The sequence below is a fragment of the Phyllobates terribilis genome, unplaced genomic scaffold (assembly GCF_046119375.1).
Source record: "Phyllobates terribilis strain yellow unplaced genomic scaffold, ASM4611937v1 Scaffold_540__1_contigs__length_1147954, whole genome shotgun sequence".
Classification (NCBI taxonomy): Eukaryota; Metazoa; Chordata; class Amphibia; order Anura; family Dendrobatidae; genus Phyllobates; species Phyllobates terribilis.
The window spans coordinates 1,034,285-1,054,029 of NW_027363300.1; the positions used below are offsets into that span (position 1 = coordinate 1,034,285).

Here is a 19,745-nt window from a genome sequence, read left to right on the forward strand (position 1 = left end):
GCAGTTTAGGGTATTTACTTACTGCTGATTTTCCCGGTCACTCTAGCTTCAAGTGACCACCCGAGCCGTGCTGCGTCCACCAGGTCCTGGATTCAGCCAACCCCCAAATAAGTCCGGAGCGTGACCCTGAGCTCTCCTTCTGTCGTTTCCTCTGGCCGTCCCCACCAGTGATCCACCTAGGTCCAGCTCCCTCGGGCCTTCTGTTGGGAGACCCTTGGCCTTGGGTTCCCTGACCCTCCACGTGGTATGCCTTCGGGGTGGATGTGGTGGGTGGCCGTGGCAGATGCTGCCCACAGCCTCCGGTCTCTGGCTAGGGTGTGCTTCTGCCCCCACCAGTTTGGGATCCGGTACCCTGTGCCGACTCTTCACCCGGGGATTTAATTTGGGTTCTTGGAGTCCTCTTTTCTGTTTCCCCCTCTGGGTCTTTCCTTCTCTTGCTCCTCTCTCACTCTGGGTCTTTCTCTTCTCCTCTGCTCGCTGACTTACTCTCTGCAACTGCCCTGTTCTTAGTTGGTGCCCACCTTATATATCCCTCTATGTGTGAGCTCAGGTGACCAGCACCCAATGAGCTCCTAACTTTACCCAGGCTGCTCCCGCTATCTGCCCCTACACTACTTGGGATGTTCCTCCCCCCTCCCACTCCAGCCAAGGACAGACTCGGTCGTACCTGCACATTTCTAAGTGGGAGTACCTTTGGTCTGCCCTCCGGAAATGGGATGTGTGTAGTGCATGCAGCCTACCGAGCTCAGTTCCACACTCCTTCCCTACCCGGGAGTGGAATATCACACCTCTGGCTGAGGTGCAATACTCCTGTAGCAGCCGAATCCTCAGGGTGCTACATACCTGCGCACAGCAGCAGCCACCTTCAGTCTGCTGCTGGACAGCCAGCAGCAGCAGCAGCAGGAGAGGTAATTAATCAGCAACCCTCCTGCTAAGGGTAGACAGCTGCTCGTTCCATCCCCCCCCCCCGCCTTAAATGGTTCTCCTCCCTTCCAACGGTGTTGAGGCGGGTGGGAACAGCCGGGGGTTGAGGGTACTGTGCTAAAAGAGGTGGAGTTATGCAGATCTAAAACGCGTGGATTGCAGCAGCAGCAAGCCGAAAAGTGCAGGCATGTGAGGGATCTAGAGGTTGACAGCATGTCTTCTTAACGGGAGTCCAGGTGGCCATCTCCACAAATGGACTTTTCAGAATCCTTGGGTGGCACCGTAGTCGGAAACCAATTCTGGTTATCGCTTCTCGGCCTTTTGGCTAAGATCAAGTGTAGTATCTGTTCTTATCAGTTTAATATCTGATACGTCCCCTATCTGGGGACCATATATTAAATGGATTTTTAGAACAGGGAGATGGAAAAAGAGCTTGCTCTGTCCACTCCACGCATTGACCTGGTATTGCAGTATCTCCAGGACCGGTGCACCCCTTCTTTAATGCAGTTTCTAAAATCAGAAAGAATTGAATTCAATGCTTTTTGTTCATTTTGCTTGTTTGTCGGATTTTGGGATGGACTCTTTGGCTTTGCTTTTCTTCTCCTCATTGGATTTTTCATGTTAAAAGTTGCAGAAGCCAGATGACAAGCTCATTTTGGTTCAACTTCAGCAACTGTGCATTGCATTGCCATGTAATGTAATGTAATGCAATGCTATCTATCTAGCTCTCCCTCTATACTTCCTTTTGGATAAACAGACATATTAGGCAAGCATTTTGGAGCTTTCACCTAAATAACTACAGGTGGTGAGATAAGCTGCACAATATAATTGACCTTTCAGTATATTGTTGCACACACACCATCTATTTAGCAAATGCCCTTGTTATCAACAGCAGCCTTTTAAACTCACCTGAGCTAACAGGTATGTGAGCTGGTTACTCTGCTGCGCTTAAAATTTCTTTTTTGGTTTGCTACAATGCCTTTTCTGAAACGTTGTCTCCCTCTGCTGGAACACTGACTTCTTTCATTTAATGCCTGCAGACTATAAAAGAGAAACCAACCCAAAAAGTTTGGTTGATTAGTCTGTGGCATTCTTTTAAACTGTTGCTTATGGCGGTCTCTGTGAGCTTCTCAGTGACATTCAGCCATCCAGGTATCCCGCCTGCAGTAGACGGAATGTGGCAATGGAACGCTGGCTGCGCGTGTCATAATAGGCTCTGAGCCTTTATATACCTGACGCGCCCCCTGGGACATATTCCTTTCTTTCAGGGGAATACCCGGAGCCGGATCAGATGGGGGTTGTAGTCTCCGAGTGGCTGTGACCCGGTCCGTGCCCAGGGCGTCAAACTCAGTTGTATGTGGCAGTCCTACAGATGTTATTAAGTTCTTTATTGTCGACTACGCCACCCGTTGTGTTGCGGTCACTGTGGCCGCCGCTGCAGCAGGGTCCGCTGAGGCTGATGGTGTTGGTGCAGCTTGATAGGATAACCCCCAACGGGAGGGGTATAGCCTCAGGGGGATCAGGTGCAGAGGATGGGGGTTGTGGTGGTGCAGTGTAGACGGCAATCAGAGACAGAGTCGGGTTGTGCAGTTTAGGGTATTTACTTACTGCTGATTTTCCCGGTCACTCTAGCTTCAAGTGACCACCCGAGCCGTGCTGCGTCCACCAGGTCCTGGATTCAGCCAACCCCCAAATAAGTCCGGAGCGTGACCCTGAGCTCTCCTTCTGTCGTTTCCTCTGGCCGTCCCCACCAGTGATCCACCTAGGTCCAGCTCCCTCGGGCCTTCTGTTGGGAGACCCTTGGCCTTGGGTTCCCTGACCCTCCACGTGGTATGCCTTCGGGGTGGATGTGGTGGGTGGCCGTGGCAGATGCTGCCCACGGCCTCCGGTCTCTGGCTAGGGTGTGCTTCTGCCCCCACCAGTTTGGGATCCGGTACCCTGTGCCGACTCTTCACCCGGGGATTTAATTTGGGTTCTTGGAGTCCTCTTTTCTGTTTCCCCCTCTGGGTCTTTCCTTCTCTTGCTCCTCTCTCACTCTGGGTCTTTCTCTTCTCCTCTGCTCGCTGACTTACTCTCTGCAACTGCCCTGTTCTTAGTTGGTGCCCACCTTATATATCCCTCTATGTGTGAGCTCAGGTGACCAGCACCCAATGAGCTCCTAACTTTACCCAGGCTGCTCCCGCTATCTGCCCCTACACTACTTGGGATGTTCCTCCCCCCTCCCACTCCAGCCAAGGACAGACTCGGTCGTACCTGCACATTTCTAAGTGGGAGTACCTTTGGTCTGCCCTCCGGAAATGGGATGTGTGTAGTGCATGCAGCCTACCGAGCTCAGTTCCACACTCCTTCCCTACCCGGGAGTGGAATATCACACCTCTGGCTGAGGTGCAATACTCCTGTAGCAGCCGAATCCTCAGGGTGCTACATACCTGCGCACAGCAGCAGCCACCTTCAGTCTGCTGCTGGACAGCCAGCAGCAGCAGCAGCAGGAGAGGTAATTAATCAGCAACCCTCCTGCTAAGGGTAGACAGCTGCTCGTTCCATCCCCCCCCCCGCCTTAAATGGTTCTCCTCCCTTCCAACGGTGTTGAGGCGGGTGGGAACAGCCGGGGGTTGAGGGTACTGTGCTAAAAGAGGTGGAGTTATGCAGATCTAAAACGCGTGGATTGCAGCAGCAGCAAGCCGAAAAGTGCAGGCATGTGAGGGATCTAGAGGTTGACAGCATGTCTTCTTAACGGGAGTCCAGGTGGCCATCTCCACAAATGGACTTTTCAGAATCCTTGGGTGGCACCGTAGTCGGAAACCAATTCTGGTTATCGCTTCTCGGCCTTTTGGCTAAGATCAAGTGTAGTATCTGTTCTTATCAGTTTAATATCTGATACGTCCCCTATCTGGGGACCATATATTAAATGGATTTTTAGAACAGGGAGATGGAAAAAGAGCTTGCTCTGTCCACTCCACGCATTGACCTGGTATTGCAGTATCTCCAGGACCGGTGCACCCCTTCTTTAATGCAGTTTCTAAAATCAGAAAGAATTGAATTCAATGCTTTTTGTTCATTTTGCTTGTTTGTCGGATTTTGGGATGGACTCTTTGGCTTTGCTTTTCTTCTCCTCATTGGATTTTTCATGTTAAAAGTTGCAGAAGCCAGATGACAAGCTCATTTTGGTTCAACTTCAGCAACTGTGCATTGCATTGCCATGTAATGTAATGTAATGCAATGCTATCTATCTAGCTCTCCCTCTATACTTCCTTTTGGATAAACAGACATATTAGGCAAGCATTTTGGAGCTTTCACCTAAATAACTACAGGTGGTGAGATAAGCTGCACAATATAATTGACCTTTCAGTATATTGTTGCACACACACCATCTATTTAGCAAATGCCCTTGTTATCAACAGCAGCCTTTTAAACTCACCTGAGCTAACAGGTATGTGAGCTGGTTACTCTGCTGCGCTTAAAATTTCTTTTTTGGTTTGCTACAATGCCTTTTCTGAAACGTTGTCTCCCTCTGCTGGAACACTGACTTCTTTCATTTAATGCCTGCAGACTATAAAAGAGAAACCAACCCAAAAAGTTTGGTTGCTTAGTCTGTGGCATTCTTTTAAACTGTTGCTTATGGCGGTCTCTGTGAGCTTCTCAGTGACATTCAGCCATCCAGGTATCCCGCCTGCAGTAGACGGAATGTGGCAATGGAACGCTGGCTGCGCGTGTCATAATAGGCTCTGAGCCTTTATATACCTGCACACAGCAGCAGCCACCTTCAGTCTGCTGCTGGACAGCCAGCAGCAGCAGCAGCAGGAGAGGTAATTAATCAGCAACCCTCCTGCTAAGGGTAGACAGCTGCTCGTTCCACCCCCCCCCGCCTTAATTGGTTCTCCTCCCTTCCAACGGTGTTGAGGCGGGTGGGAACAGCCGGGGGTTGAGGGTACTGTGCTAAAAGAGGTGGAGTTATGCAGATCTAAAACGCGTGGATTGCAGCAGCAGCAAGCCGAAAAGTGCAGGCATGTGAGGGATCTAGAGGTTGACAGCATGTCTTCTTAACGGGAGTCCAGGTGGCCATCTCCACAAATGGACTTTTCAGAATCCTTGGGTGGCACCGTAGTCGGAAACCAATTCTGGTTATCGCTTCTCGGCCTTTTGGCTAAGATCAAGTATAGTATCTGTTCTCATCAGTTTAATATCTGATACGTCCCCTATCTGGGGACCATATATTAAATGGATTTTTAGAACAGGGAGATGGAAAAAGAGCTTGCTCTGTCCACTCCACGCATTGACCTGGTATTGCAGTATCTCCAGGACCGGTGCACCCCTTCTTTAATGCAGTTTCTAAAATCAGAAAGAATTGAATTCAATGCTTTTTGTTCATTTTGCTTGTTTGTCGGATTTTGGGATGGACTCTTTGGCTTTGCTTTTCTTCTCCTCATTGGATTTTTCATGTTAAAAGTTGCAGAAGCCAGATGACAAGCTCATTTTGGTTCAACTTCAGCAACTGTGCATTGCATTGCCATGTAATGTAATGTAATGCAATGCTATCTATCTAGCTCTCCCTCTATACTTCCTTTTGGATAAACAGACATATTAGGCAAGCATTTTGGAGCTTTCACCTAAATAACTACAGGTGGTGAGATAAGCTGCACAATATAATTGACCTTTCAGTATATTGTTGCACACACACCATCTATTTAGCAAATGCCCTTGTTATCAACAGCAGCCTTTTAAACTCACCTGAGCTAACAGGTATGTGAGCTGGTTACTCTGCTGCGCTTAAAATTTCTTTTTTGGTTTGCTACAATGCCTTTTCTGAAACGTTGTCTCCCTCTGCTGGAACACTGACTTCTTTCATTTAATGCCTGCAGACTATAAAAGAGAAACCAACCCAAAAAGTTTGGTTGATTAGTCTGTGGCATTCTTTTAAACTGTTGCTTATGGCGGTCTCTGTGAGCTTCTCAGTGACATTCAGCCATCCAGGTATCCCGCCTGCAGTAGACGGAATGTGGCAATGGAACGCTGGCTGCGCGTGTCATAATAGGCTCTGAGCCTTTATATACCTGCGCACAGCAGCAGCCACCTTCAGTCTGCTGCTGGACAGCCAGCAGCAGCAGCAGCAGGAGAGGTAATTAATCAGCAACCCTCCTGCTAAGGGTAGACAGCTGCTCGTTCCACCCCCCCCCCGCCTTAATTGGTTCTCCTCCCTTCCAACGGTGTTGAGGCGGGTGGGAACAGCCGGGGGTTGAGGGTACTGTGCTAAAAGAGGTGGAGTTATGCAGATCTAAAACGCGTGGATTGCAGCAGCAGCAAGCCGAAAAGTGCAGGCATGTGAGGGATCTAGAGGTTGACAGCATGTCTTCTTAACGGGAGTCCAGGTGGCCATCTCCACAAATGGACTTTTCAGAATCCTTGGGTGGCACCGTAGTCGGAAACCAATTCTGGTTATCGCTTCTCGGCCTTTTGGCTAAGATCAAGTGTAGTATCTGTTCTTATCAGTTTAATATCTGATACGTCCCCTATCTGGGGACCATATATTAAATGGATTTTTAGAACAGGGAGATGGAAAAAGAGCTTGCTCTGTCCACTCCACGCATTGACCTGGTATTGCAGTATCTCCAGGACCGGTGCACCCCTTCTTTAATGCAGTTTCTAAAATCAGAAAGAATTGAATTCAATGCTTTTTGTTCATTTTGCTTGTTTGTCGGATTTTGGGATGGACTCTTTGGCTTTGCTTTTCTTCTCCTCATTGGATTTTTCATGTTAAAAGTTGCAGAAGCCAGATGACAAGCTCATTTTGGTTCAACTTCAGCAACTGTGCATTGCATTGCCATGTAATGTAATGTAATGCAATGCTATCTATCTAGCTCTCCCTCTATACTTCCTTTTGGATAAACAGACATATTAGGCAAGCATTTTGGAGCTTTCACCTAAATAACTACAGGTGGTGAGATAAGCTGCACAATATAATTGACCTTTCAGTATATTGTTGCACACACACCATCTATTTAGCAAATGCCCTTGTTATCAACAGCAGCCTTTTAAACTCACCTGAGCTAACAGGTATGTGAGCTGGTTACTCTGCTGCGCTTAAAATTTCTTTTTTGGTTTGCTACAATGCCTTTTCTGAAACGTTGTCTCCCTCTGCTGGAACACTGACTTCTTTCATTTAATGCCTGCAGACTATAAAAGAGAAACCAACCCAAAAAGTTTGGTTGATTAGTCTGTGGCATTCTTTTAAACTGTTGCTTATGGCGGTCTCTGTGAGCTTCTCAGTGACATTCAGCCATCCAGGTATCCCGCCTGCAGTAGACGGAATGTGGCAATGGAACGCTGGCTGCGCGTGTCATAATAGGCTCTGAGCCTTTATATACCTGCGCACAGCAGCAGCCACCTTCAGTCTGCTGCTGGACAGCCAGCAGCAGCAGCAGCAGGAGAGGTAATTAATCAGCAACCCTCCTGCTAAGGGTAGACAGCTGCTCGTTCCACCCCCCCCCCGCCTTAATTGGTTCTCCTCCCTTCCAACGGTGTTGAGGCGGGTGGGAACAGCCGGGGGTTGAGGGTACTGTGCTAAAAGAGGTGGAGTTATGCAGATCTAAAACGCGTGGATTGCAGCAGCAGCAAGCCGAAAAGTGCAGGCATGTGAGGGATCTAGAGGTTGACAGCATGTCTTCTTAACGGGAGTCCAGGTGGCCATCTCCACAAATGGACTTTTCAGAATCCTTGGGTGGCACCGTAGTCGGAAACCAATTCTGGTTATCGCTTCTCGGCATTTTGGCTAAGATCAAGTGTAGTATCTGTTCTTATCAGTTTAATATCTGATACGTCCCCTATCTGGGGACCATATATTAAATGGATTTTTAGAACAGGGAGATGGAAAAAGAGCTTGCTCTGTCCACTCCACGCATTGACCTGGTATTGCAGTATCTCCAGAACCGGTGCACCCCTTCTTTAATGCAGTTTCTAAAATCAGAAAGAATTGAATTCAATGCTTTTTGTTCATTTTGCTTGTTTGTCGGATTTTGGGATGGACTCTTTGGCTTTGCTTTTCTTCTCCTCATTGGATTTTTCATGTTAAAAGTTGCAGAAGCCAGATGACAAGCTCATTTTGGTTCAACTTCAGCAACTGTGCATTGCATTGCCATGTAATGTAATGTAATGCAATGCTATCTATCTAGCTCTCCCTCTATACTTCCTTTTGGATAAACAGACATATTAGGCAAGCATTTTGGAGCTTTCACCTAAATAACTACAGGTGGTGAGATAAGCTGCACAATATAATTGACCTTTCAGTATATTGTTGCACACACACCATCTATTTAGCAAATGCCCTTGTTATCAACAGCAGCCTTTTAAACTCACCTGAGCTAACAGGTATGTGCGCTGGTTACTCTGCTGCGCTTAAAATTTCTTTTTTGGTTTGCTACAATGCCTTTTCTGAAACGTTGTCTCCCTCTGCTGGAACACTGACTTCTTTCATTTAATGCATGCAGACTATAAAAGAGAAACCAACCCAAAAAGTTTGGTTGATTAGTCTGTGGCATTCTTTTAAACTGTTGCTTATGGCGGTCTCTGTGAGCTTCTCAGTGACATTCAGCCATCCAGGTATCCCGCCTGCAGTAGACGGAATGTGGCAATGGAACGCTGGCTGCGCGTGTCATAATAGGCTCTGAGCCTTTATATACCTGCGCACAGCAGCAGCCACCTTCAGTCTGCTGCTGGACAGCCAGCAGCAGCAGCAGCAGGAGAGGTAATTAATCAGCAACCCTCCTGCTAAGGGTAGACAGCTGCTCGTTCCACCCCCCCCCGCCTTAATTGGTTCTCCTTCCTTCCAACGGTGTTGAGGCGGGTGGGAACAGCCGGGGGTTGAGGGTACTGTGCTAAAAGAGGTGGAGTTATGCAGATCTAAAACGCGTGGATTGCAGCAGCAGCAAGCCGAAAAGTGCAGGCATGTGAGGGATCTAGAGGTTGACAGCATGTCTTCTTAACGGGAGTCCAGGTGGCCATCTCCACAAATGGACTTTTCAGAATCCTTGGGTGGCACCGTAGTCGGAAACCAATTCTGGTTATCGCTTCTCGGCCTTTTGGCTAAGATCAAGTGTAGTATCTGTTCTTATCAGTTTAATATCTGATACGTCCCCTATCTGGGGACCATATATTAAATGGATTTTTAGAACAGGGAGATGGAAAAAGAGCTTGCTCTGTCCACTCCACGCATTGACCTGGTATTGCAGTATCTCCAGGACCGGTGCACCCCTTCTTTAATGCAGTTTCTAAAATCAGAAAGAATTGAATTCAATGCTTTTTGTTCATTTTGCTTGTTTGTCGGATTTTGGGATGGTCTCTTTGGCTTTGCTTTTCTTCTCCTCATTGGATTTTTCATGTTAAAAGTTGCAGAAGCCAGATGACAAGCTCATTTTGGTTCAACTTCAGCAACTGTGCATTGCATTGCCATGTAATGTAATGTAATGCAATGCTATCTATCTAGCTCTCCCTCTATACTTCCTTTTGGATAAACAGACATATTAGGCAAGCATTTTGGAGCTTTCACCTAAATAACTACAGGTGGTGAGATAAGCTGCACAATATAATTGACCTTTCAGTATATTGTTGCACACACACCATCTATTTAGCAAATGCCCTTGTTATCAACAGCAGCCTTTTAAACTCACCTGAGCTAACAGGTATGTGAGCTGGTTACTCTGCTGCGCTTAAAATTTCTTTTTTGGTTTGCTACAATGCCTTTTCTGAAACGTTGTCTCCCTCTGCTGGAACACTGACTTCTTTCATTTAATGCCTGCAGACTATAAAAGAGAAACCAACCCAAAAAGTTTGGTTGATTAGTCTGTGGCATTCTTTTAAACTGTTGCTTATGGCGGTCTCTGTGAGCTTCTCAGTGACATTCAGCCATCCAGGTATCCCGCCTGCAGTAGACGGAATGTGGCAATGGAACGCTGGCTGCGCGTGTCATAATAGGCTCTGAGCCTTTATATACCTGCGCACAGCAGCAGCCACCTTCAGTCTGCTGCTGGACAGCCAGCAGCAGCAGCAGCAGGAGAGGTAATTAATCAGCAACCCTCCTGCTAAGGGTAGACAGCTGCTCGTTCCACCCCCCCCCCGCCTTAATTGGTTCTCCTCCCTTCCAACGGTGTTGAGGCGGGTGGGAACAGCCGGGGGTTGAGGGTACTGTGCTAAAAGAGGTGGAGTTATGCAGATCTAAAACGCGTGGATTGCAGCAGCAGCAAGCCGAAAAGTGCAGGCATGTGAGGGATCTAGAAATTGACAGCATGTCTTCTTAACGGGAGTCCAGGTGGCCATCTCCACAAATGGACTTTTCAGAATCCTTGGGTGGCACCGTAGTCGGAAACCAATTCTGGTTATCGCTTCTCGGCCTTTTGTCTAAGATCAAGTGTAGTATCTGTTCTTATCAGTTTAATATCTGATACGTCCCCTATCTGGGGACCATATATTAAATGGATTTTTAGAACAGGGAGATGGAAAAAGAGCTTGCTCTGTCCACTCCACGCATTGACCTGGTATTGCAGTATCTCCAGGACCGGTGCACCCCTTCTTTAATGCAGTTTCTAAAATCAGAAAGAATTGAATTCAATGCTTTTTGTTCATTTTGCTTGTTTGTCGGATTTTGGGATGGACTCTTTGGCTTTGCTTTTCTTCTCCTCATTGGATTTTTCATGTTAAAAGTTGCAGAAGCCAGATGACAAGCTCATTTTGGTTCAACTTCAGCAACTGTGCATTGCATTGCCATGTAATGTAATGTAATGCAATGCTATCTATCTAGCTCTCCCTCTATACTTCCTTTTGGATAAACAGACATATTAGGCAAGCATTTTGGAGCTTTCACCTAAATAACTACAGGTGGTGAGATAAGCTGCACAATATAATTGACCTTTCAGTATATTGTTGCACACACACCATCTATTTAGCAAATGCCCTTGTTATCAACAGCAGCCTTTTAAACTCACCTGAGCTAACAGGTATGTGAGCTGGTTACTCTGCTGCGCTTAAAATTTCTTTTTTGGTTTGCTACAATGCCTTTTCTGAAACGTTGTCTCCCTCTGCTGGAACACTGACTTCTTTCATTTAATGCCTGCAGACTATAAAAGAGAAACCAACCCAAAAAGTTTGGTTGATTAGTCTGTGGCATTCTTTTAAACTGTTGCTTATGGCGGTCTCTGTGAGCTTCTCAGTGACATTCAGCCATCCAGGTATCCCGCCTGCAGTAGACGGAATGTGGCAATGGAACGCTGGCTGCGCATGTCATAATAGGCTCTGAGCCTTTATATACCTGCGCACAGCAGCAGCCACCTTCAGTCTGCTGCTGGACAGCCAGCAGCAGCAGCAGCAGGAGAGGTAATTAATCAGCAACCCTCCTGCTAAGGGTAGACAGCTGCTCGTTCCACCCCCCCCCCCCGCCTTAATTGGTTCTCCTCCCTTCCAACGGTGTTGAGGCGGGTGGGAACAGCCGGGGGTTGTGGGTACTGTGCTAAAAGAGGTGGAGTTATGCAGATCTAAAACGCGTGGATTGCAGCAGCAGCAAGCCGAAAAGTGCAGGCATGTGAGGGATCTAGAGGTTGACAGCATGTCTTCTTAACGGGAGTCCAGGTGGCCATCTCCACAAATGGACTTTTCAGAATCCTTGGGTGGCACCGTAGTCGGAAACCAATTCTGGTTATCGCTTCTCGGCCTTTTGGCTAAGATCAAGTGTAGTATCTGTTCTTATCAGTTTAATATCTGATACGTCCCCTATCTGGGGACCATATATTAAATGGATTTTTAGAACAGGGAGATGGAAAAAGAGCTTGCTCTGTCCACTCCACGCATTGACCTGGTATTGCAGTATCTCCAGGACCGGTGCACCCCTTCTTTAATGCAGTTTCTAAAATCAGAAAGAATTGAATTCAATGCTTTTTGTTCATTTTGCTTGTTTGTCGGATTTTGGGATGGACTCTTTGGCTTTGCTTTTCTTCTCCTCATTGGATTTTTCATGTTAAAAGTTGCAGAAGCCAGATGACAAGCTCATTTTGGTTCAACTTCAGCAACTGTGCATTGCATTGCCATGTAATGTAATGTAATGCAATGCTATCTATCTAGCTCTCCCTCTATACTTCCTTTTGGATAAACAGACATATTAGGCAAGCATTTTGGAGCTTTCACCTAAATAACTACAGGTGGTGAGATAAGCTGCACAATATAATTGACCTTTCAGTATATTGTTGCACACACACCATCTATTTAGCAAATGCCCTTGTTATCAACAGCAGCCTTTTAAACTCACCTGAGCTAACAGGTATGTGAGCTGGTTACTCTGCTGCGCTTAAAATTTCTTTTTTGGTTTGCTACAATGCCTTTTCTGAAACGTTGTCTCCCTCTGCTGGAACACTGACTTCTTTCATTTAATGCCTGCAGACTATAAAAGAGAAACCAACCCAAAAAGTTTGGTTGATTAGTCTGTGGCATTCTTTTAAACTGTTGCTTATGGCGGTCTCTGTGAGCTTCTCAGTGACATTCAGCCATCCAGGTATCCCGCCTGCAGTAGACGGAATGTGGCACTGGAACGCTGGCTGCGCGTGTCATAATAGGCTCTGAGCCTTTATATACCTGCGCACAGCAGCAGCCACCTTCAGTCTGCTGCTGGACAGCCAGCAGCAGCAGCAGCAGGAGAGGTAATTAATCAGCAACCCTCCTGCTAAGGGTAGACAGCTGCTCGTTCCACCCCCCCCCCCGCCTTAATTGGTTCTCCTCCCTTCCAACGGTGTTGAGGCGGGTGGGAACAGCCGGGGGTTGAGGGTACTGTGCTAAAAGAGGTGGAGTTATGCAGATCTAAAACGCGTGGATTGCAGCAGCAGCAAGCCGAAAAGTGCAGGCATGTGAGGGATCTAGAGGTTGACAGCATGTCTTCTTAACGGGAGTCCAGGTGGCCATCTCCACAAATGGACTTTTCAGAATCCTTGGGTGGCACCGTAGTCGGAAACCAATTCTGGTTATCGCTTCTCGGCCTTTTGGCTAAGATCAAGTGTAGTATCTGTTCTTATCAGTTTAATATCTGATACGTCCCCTATCTGGGGACCATATATTAAATGGATTTTTAGAACAGGGAGATGGAAAAAGAGCTTGCTCTGTCCACTCCATGCATTGACCTGGTATTGCAGTATCTCCAGGACCGGTGCACCCCTTCTTTAATGCAGTTTCTAAAATCAGAAAGAATTGAATTCAATGCTTTTTGTTCATTTTGCTTGTTTGTCGGATTTTGGGATGGACTCTTTGGCTTTGCTTTTCTTCTCCTCATTGGATTTTTCATGTTAAAAGTTGCAGAAGCCAGATGACAAGCTCATTTTGGTTCAACTTCAGCAACTGTGCATTGCATTGCCATGTAATGTAATGTAATGCAATGCTATCTATCTAGCTCTCCCTCTATACTTCCTTTTGGATAAACAGACATATTAGGCAAGCATTTTGGAGCTTTCACCTAAATAACTACAGGTGGTGAGATAAGCTGCACAATATAATTGACCTTTCAGTATATTGTTGCACACACACCATCTATTTAGCAAATGCCCTTGTTATCAACAGCAGCCTTTTAAACTCACCTGAGCTAACAGGTATGTGAGCTGGTTACTCTGCTGCGCTTAAAATTTCTTTTTTGGTTTGCTACAATGCCTTTTCTGAAACGTTGTCTCCCTCTGCTGGAACACTGACTTCTTTCATTTAATGCCTGCAGACTATAAAAGAGAAACCAACCCAAAAAGTTTGGTTGATTAGTCTGTGGCATTCTTTTAAACTGTTGCTTATGGCGGTCTCTGTGAGCTTCTCAGCGACATTCAGCCGTCCAGGTATCCCGCCTGCAGTAGACGGAATGTGGCAATGGAACGCTGGCTGCGCGTGTCATAATAGGCTCTGAGCCTTTATATACCTGCGCTCAGCAGCAGCCACCTTCAGTCTGCTGCTGGACAGCCAGCAGCAGCAGCAGCAGGAGAGGTAATTAATCAGCAACCCTCCTGCTAAGGGTAGACAGCTGCTCGTTCCACCCCCCCCCCCGCCTTAATTGGTTCTCCTCCCTTCCAACGGTGTTGAGGCGGGTGGGAACAGCCGGGGGTTGAGGGTACTGTGCTAAAAGAGGTGGAGTTATGCAGATCTAAAACGCGTGGATTGCAGCAGCAGCAAGCCGAAAAGTGCAGGCATGTGAGGGATCTAGAGGTTGACAGCATGTCTTCTTAACGGGAGTCCAGGTGGCCATCTCCACAAATGGACTTTTCAGAATCCTTGGGTGGCACCGTAGTCGGAAACCAATTCTGGTTATCGCTTCTCGGCCTTTTGGCTAAGATCAAGTGTAGTATCTGTTCTTATCAGTTTAATATCTGATACGTCCCCTATCTGGGGACCATATATTAAATGGATTTTTAGAACAGGGAGATGGAAAAAGAGCTTGCTCTGTCCACTCCACGCATTGACCTGGTATTGCAGTATCTCCAGGACCTGTGCACCCCTTCTTTAATGCAGTTTCTAAAATCAGAAAGAATTGAATTCAATGCTTTTTGTTCATTTTGCTTGTTTGTCGGATTTTGGGATGGACTCTTTGGCTTTGCTTTTCTTCTCCTCATTGGATTTTTCATGTTAAAAGTTGCAGAAGCCAGATGACAAGCTCATTTTGGTTCAACTTCAGCAACTGTGCATTGCATTGCCATGTAATGTAATGTAATGCAATGCTATCTATCTAGCTCTCCCTCTATACTTCCTTTTGGATAAACAGACATATTAGGCAAGCATTTTGGAGCTTTCACCTAAATAACTACAGGTGGTGAGATAAGCTGCACAATATAATTGACCTTTCAGTATATTGTTGCACACACACCATCTATTTAGCAAATGCCCTTGTTATCAACAGCAGCCTTTTAAACTCACCTGAGCTAACAGGTATGTGAGCTGGTTACTCTGCTGCGCTTAAAATTTCTTTTTTGGTTTGCTACAATGCCTTTTCTGAAACGTTGTCTCCCTCTGCTGGAACACTGACTTCTTTCATTTAATGCCTGCAGACTATAAAAGAGAAACCAACCCAAAAAGTTTGGTTGATTAGTCTGTGGCATTCTTTTAAACTGTTGCTTATGGCGGTCTCTGTGAGCTTCTCAGTGACATTCAGCCATCCAGGTATCCCGCCTGCAGTAGACGGAATGTGGCAATGGAACGCTGGCTGCGCGTGTCATAATAGGCTCTGAGCCTTTATATACCTGCGCACAGCAGCAGCCACCTTCAGTCTGCTGCTGGACAGCCAGCAGCAGCAGCAGCAGGAGAGGTAATTAATCAGCAACCCTCCTGCTAAGGGTAGACAGCTGCTCGTTCCACCCCCCCCCCCGCCTTAATTGGTTCTCCTCCCTTCCAACGGTGTTGAGGCGGGTGGGAACAGCCGGGGGTTGAGGGTACTGTGCTAAAAGAGGTGGAGTTATGCAGATCTAAAACGCGTGGATTGCAGCAGCAGCAAGCCGAAAAGTGCAGGCATGTGAGGGATCTAGAGGTTGACAGCATGTCTTCTTAACGGGAGTCCAGGTGGCCATCTCCACAAATGGACTTTTCAGAATCCTTGGGTGGCACCGTAGTCGGAAACCAATTCTGGTTATCGCTTCTCGGCCTTTTGGCTAAGATCAAGTGTAGTATCTGTTCTTATCAGTTTAATATCTGATACGTCCCCTATCTGGGGACCATATATTAAATGGATTTTTAGAACAGGGAGATGGAAAAAGAGCTTGCTCTGTCCACTCCACGCATTGACCTGGTATTGCAGTATCTCCAGGACCGGTGCACCCCTTCTTTAATGCAGTTTCTAAAATCAGAAAGAATTGAATTCAATGCTTTTTGTTCATTTTGCTTGTTTGTCGGATTTTGGGATGGACTCTTTGGCTTTGCTTTTCTTCTCCTCATTGGATTTTTCATGTTAAAAGTTGCAGAAGCCAGATGACAAGCTCATTTTGGTTCAACTTCAGCAACTGTGCATTGCATTGCCATGTAATGTAATGTAATGCAATGCTATCTATCTAGCTCTCCCTCTATACTTCCTTTTGGATAAACAGACATATTAGGCAAGCATTTTGGAGCTTTCACCTAAATAACTACAGGTGGTGAGATAAGCTGCATAATATAATTGACCTTTCAGTATATTGTTGCACACACACCATCTATTTAGCAAATGCCCTTGTTATCAACAGCAGCCTTTTAAAGTCACCTGAGCTAACAGGTATGTGAGCTGCTTACTCTGCTGCGCTTAAAATTTCTTTTTTGGTTTGCTACAATGCCTTTTCTGAAACGTTGTCTCCCTCTGCTGGAACACTGACTTCTTTCATTTAATGCCTGCAGACTATAAAAGAGAAACCAACCCAAAAAGTTTGGTTGATTAGTCTGTGGCATTCTTTTAAACTGTTGCTTATGGCGGTCTCTGTGAGCTTCTCAGTGACATTCAGCCATCCAGGTATCCTGCCTGCAGTAGACGGAATGTGGCAATGGAACGCTGGCTGCGCGTGTCATAATAGGCTCTGAGCCTTTATATACCTGCGCACAGCAGCAGCCACCTTCAGTCTGCTGCTGGACAGCCAGCAGCAGCAGCAGCAGGAGAGGTAATTAATCAGCAACCCTCCTGCTAAGGGTAGACAGCTGCTCGTTCCACCCCCCTCCGCCTTAATTGGTTCTCCTCCCTTCCAACGGTGTTGAGGCGGGTGGGAACAGCCGGGGGTTGAGGGTACTGTGCTAAAAGAGGTGGAGTTATGCAGATCTAAAACGCGTGGATTGCAGCAGCAGCAAGCCGAAAAGTGCAGGCATGTGAGGGATCTAGAGGTTGACAGCATGTCTTCTTAACGGGAGTCCAGGTGGCCATCTCCACAAATGGACTTTTCAGAATCCTTGGGTGGCACCGTAGTCGGAAACCAATTCTGGTTATCTCTTCTCGGCCTTTTGGCTAAGATCAAGTGTAGTATCTTTTGAAAAGGCAGTTTTGTCCTTGGGCTGCCCTAGTAAATTGATGCATATTAGACACTGGTTTGGTGCACTTGTTAGTACGCCAGGTGGCTCATAGAGTTATCTGATGGAAAACATGGCCCTCCAGGATCGAAGTCACTAGGCTGGGTAAGTGTGAGGGCTTTGGAGCAATGTGCCCCAGGAGTAGGCGCCCTGGTGGGAGTCCAAGCTTACTGGGACTGGGAACCCCAGAAAGACTTGGCTTCGTAGCACGCCGCACCTTTGCCAATCATACTTTCTGAGCAACCCCCCCTATTCCTGGCCTCCGGGCTAGGAAGGGGAATTTTTATAAACCCGGTCGGAGGTCCGGTCAGCTTTGGGCTGAGAAACCAACACAGGCTCCAGCTCCACTAGGGTGGCAGCCTAGATGGAAGCTGGGAGCACGAAAACGGCTCTTCTCCGGCTTCGGCTAGGGAGAGCATCGGAGATCCCTGACCCTCGCTGTGGCCTTCTGGCTCGGAGGGATGGGGATGGTTTATTGGGGACCCTCTCCTCCGGGAAGGGTCCACATGAATCCTCGCATCGTGCGCTGTTTTGGTGTGACTTCGGTCACATTTTTCAGTGCCTTGGATGCAGCTTCAATGAAAAAAATCTGTTCTTATCAGTTTAATATCTGATACGTCCCCTATCTGGGGAGCATATATTAAATGGATTTTTAGAACAGGGAGATGGAAAAAGAGCTTGCTCTGTCCACTCCACGCATTGACCTGGTATTGCAGTATCTCCAGGACCGGTGCACCCCTTCTTTAATGCAGTTTCTAAAATCAGAAAGAATTGAATTCAATGCTTTTTGTTCATTTTGCTTGTTTGTCGGATTTTGGGATGGACTCTTTGGCTTTGCTTTTCTTCTCCTCATTGGATTTTTCATGTTAAAAGTTGCAGAAGCCAGATGACAAGCTCATTTTGGTTCAACTTCAGCAACTGTGCATTGCATTGCCATGTAATGTAATGTAATGCAATGCTATCTATCTAGCTCTCCCTCTATACTTCCTTTTGGATAAACAGACATATTAGGCAAGCATTTTGGAGCTTTCACCTAAATAACTACAGGTGGTGAGATAAGCTGCACAATATAATTGACCTTTCAGTATATTGTTGCACACACACCATCTATTTAGCAAATGCCCTTGTTATCAACAGCAGCCTTTTAAACTCACCTGAGCTAACAGGTATGTGAGCTGGTTACTCTGCTGCGCTTAAAATTTCTTTTTTGGTTTGCTACAATGCCTTTTCTGAAACGTTGTCTCCCTCTGCTGGAACACTGACTTCTTTCATTTAATGCCTGCAGACTATAAAAGAGAAACCAACCCAAAAAGTTTGGTTGATTAGTCTGTGGCATTCTTTTAAACTGTTGCTTATGGCGGTCTCTGTGAGCTTCTCAGTGACATTCAGCCATCCAGGTATCCCGCCTGCAGTAGACGGAATGTGGCAATGGAACGCTGGCTGCGCGTGTCATAATAGGCTCTGAGCCTTTATATACCTGCGCTCAGCAGCAGCCACCTTCAGTCTGCTGCTGGACAGCCAGCAGCAGCAGCAGCAGGAGAGGTAATTAATCAGCAACCCTCCTGCTAAGGGTAGACAGCTGCTCGTTCCACCCCCCCCTCCGCCTTAATTGGTTCTCCTCCCTTCCAACGGTGTTGAGGCGGGTGGGAACAGCCGGGGGTTGAGGGTACTGTGCTAAAAGAGGTGGAGTTATGCAGATCTAAAACGCGTGGATTGCAGCAGCAGCAAGCCGAAAAGTGCAGGCATGTGAGGGATCTAGAGGTTGACAGCATGTCTTCTTAACGGGAGTCCAGGTGGCCATCTCCACAAATGGACTTTTCAGAATCCTTGGGTGGCACCGTAGTCGGAAACCAATTCTGGTTATCGCTTCTCGGCCTTTTGGCTAAGATCAAGTGTAGTATCTGTTCTTATCAGTTTAATATCTGATACGTCCCCTATCTGGGGACCATATATTAAATGGATTTTTAGAACAGGGAGATGGAAAAAGAGCTTGCTCTGTCCACTCCACGCATTGACCTGGTATTGCAGTATCTCCAGGACCTGTGCACCCCTTCTTTAATGCAGTTTCTAAAATCAGAAAGAATTGAATTCAATGCTTTTTGTTCATTTTGCTTGTTTGTCGGATTTTGGGATGGACTCTTTGGCTTTGCTTTTCTTCTCCTCATTGGATTTTTCATGTTAAAAGTTGCAGAAGCCAGATGACAAGCTCATTTTGGTTCAACTTCAGCAACTGTGCATTGCATTGCCATGTAATGTAATGTAATGCAATGCTATCTATCTAGCTCTCCCTCTATACTTCCTTTTGGATAAACAGACATATTAGGCAAGCATTTTGGAGCTTTCACCTAAATAACTACAGGTGGTGAGATAAGCTGCATAATATAATTGACCTTTCAGTATATTGTTGCACACACACCATCTATTTAGCAAATGCCCTTGTTATCAACAGCAGCCTTTTAAAGTCACCTGAGCTAACAGGTATGTGAGCTGCTTACTCTGCTGCGCTTAAAATTTCTTTTTTGGTTTGCTACAATGCCTTTTCTGAAACGTTGTCTCCCTCTGCTGGAACACTGACTTCTTTCATTTAATGCCTGCAGACTATAAAAGAGAAACCAACCCAAAAAGTTTGGTTGATTAGTCTGTGGCATTCTTTTAAACTGTTGCTTATGGCGGTCTCTGTGAGCTTCTCAGTGACATTCAGCCATCCAGGTATCCCGCCTGCAGTAGACGGAATGTGGCAATGGAACGCTGGCTGCGCGTGTCATAATAGGCTCTGAGCCTTTATATACCTGCGCACAGCAGCAGCCACCTTC

At 46.6% G+C, this 19,745-nt stretch overlaps 13 non-coding genes and 1 pseudogene across 13 annotated transcripts; all 14 read left to right on the plus strand.

Annotated features, from left to right (window-relative positions):
• The first annotated feature begins 1,229 nt into the window (after positions 1–1,229).
• On the plus strand, positions 1,230–1,420 carry LOC141233002 (U2 spliceosomal RNA). The gene has a single exon (XR_012299171.1). It is a non-coding gene; the product is annotated as a U2 spliceosomal RNA (small nuclear RNA).
• Positions 1,421–3,738: 2,318 nt separating this feature from the next.
• On the plus strand, positions 3,739–3,929 carry LOC141233003 (U2 spliceosomal RNA). Its single transcript, XR_012299172.1, has one exon. It is a non-coding gene; the product is annotated as a U2 spliceosomal RNA (small nuclear RNA).
• A 1,119-nt stretch (positions 3,930–5,048) lies between these two features.
• LOC141232457 (U2 spliceosomal RNA) lies at positions 5,049–5,239 on the plus strand. Its single transcript, XR_012298708.1, has one exon. It is a non-coding gene; the product is annotated as a U2 spliceosomal RNA (small nuclear RNA).
• Positions 5,240–6,359: 1,120 nt separating this feature from the next.
• LOC141233004 (U2 spliceosomal RNA) lies at positions 6,360–6,550 on the plus strand. The gene has a single exon (XR_012299173.1). It is a non-coding gene; the product is annotated as a U2 spliceosomal RNA (small nuclear RNA).
• A 1,120-nt stretch (positions 6,551–7,670) lies between these two features.
• Positions 7,671–7,861, plus strand: LOC141232459 (U2 spliceosomal RNA). Its single transcript, XR_012298710.1, has one exon. It is a non-coding gene; the product is annotated as a U2 spliceosomal RNA (small nuclear RNA).
• A 1,119-nt stretch (positions 7,862–8,980) lies between these two features.
• On the plus strand, positions 8,981–9,171 carry LOC141233006 (U2 spliceosomal RNA). Its single transcript, XR_012299174.1, has one exon. It is a non-coding gene; the product is annotated as a U2 spliceosomal RNA (small nuclear RNA).
• Positions 9,172–10,291: 1,120 nt separating this feature from the next.
• Positions 10,292–10,482, plus strand: LOC141232454 (U2 spliceosomal RNA). Its single transcript, XR_012298705.1, has one exon. It is a non-coding gene; the product is annotated as a U2 spliceosomal RNA (small nuclear RNA).
• A 1,122-nt stretch (positions 10,483–11,604) lies between these two features.
• Positions 11,605–11,795, plus strand: LOC141233007 (U2 spliceosomal RNA). The gene has a single exon (XR_012299175.1). It is a non-coding gene; the product is annotated as a U2 spliceosomal RNA (small nuclear RNA).
• Positions 11,796–12,916: 1,121 nt separating this feature from the next.
• LOC141233069 (U2 spliceosomal RNA) lies at positions 12,917–13,107 on the plus strand. Its single transcript, XR_012299234.1, has one exon. It is a non-coding gene; the product is annotated as a U2 spliceosomal RNA (small nuclear RNA).
• Positions 13,108–14,228: 1,121 nt separating this feature from the next.
• Positions 14,229–14,419, plus strand: LOC141232383 (U2 spliceosomal RNA). Its single transcript, XR_012298636.1, has one exon. It is a non-coding gene; the product is annotated as a U2 spliceosomal RNA (small nuclear RNA).
• Positions 14,420–15,540: 1,121 nt separating this feature from the next.
• On the plus strand, positions 15,541–15,731 carry LOC141233008 (U2 spliceosomal RNA). Its single transcript, XR_012299176.1, has one exon. It is a non-coding gene; the product is annotated as a U2 spliceosomal RNA (small nuclear RNA).
• Positions 15,732–16,850: 1,119 nt separating this feature from the next.
• LOC141232582 (U2 spliceosomal RNA) lies at positions 16,851–16,966 on the plus strand (annotated as a pseudogene).
• Positions 16,967–17,490: 524 nt separating this feature from the next.
• Positions 17,491–17,673, plus strand: LOC141232517 (U2 spliceosomal RNA). Its single transcript, XR_012298762.1, has one exon. It is a non-coding gene; the product is annotated as a U2 spliceosomal RNA (small nuclear RNA).
• Positions 17,674–18,794: 1,121 nt separating this feature from the next.
• On the plus strand, positions 18,795–18,985 carry LOC141232384 (U2 spliceosomal RNA). The gene has a single exon (XR_012298637.1). It is a non-coding gene; the product is annotated as a U2 spliceosomal RNA (small nuclear RNA).
• Positions 18,986–19,745: the final 760 nt, after the last annotated feature.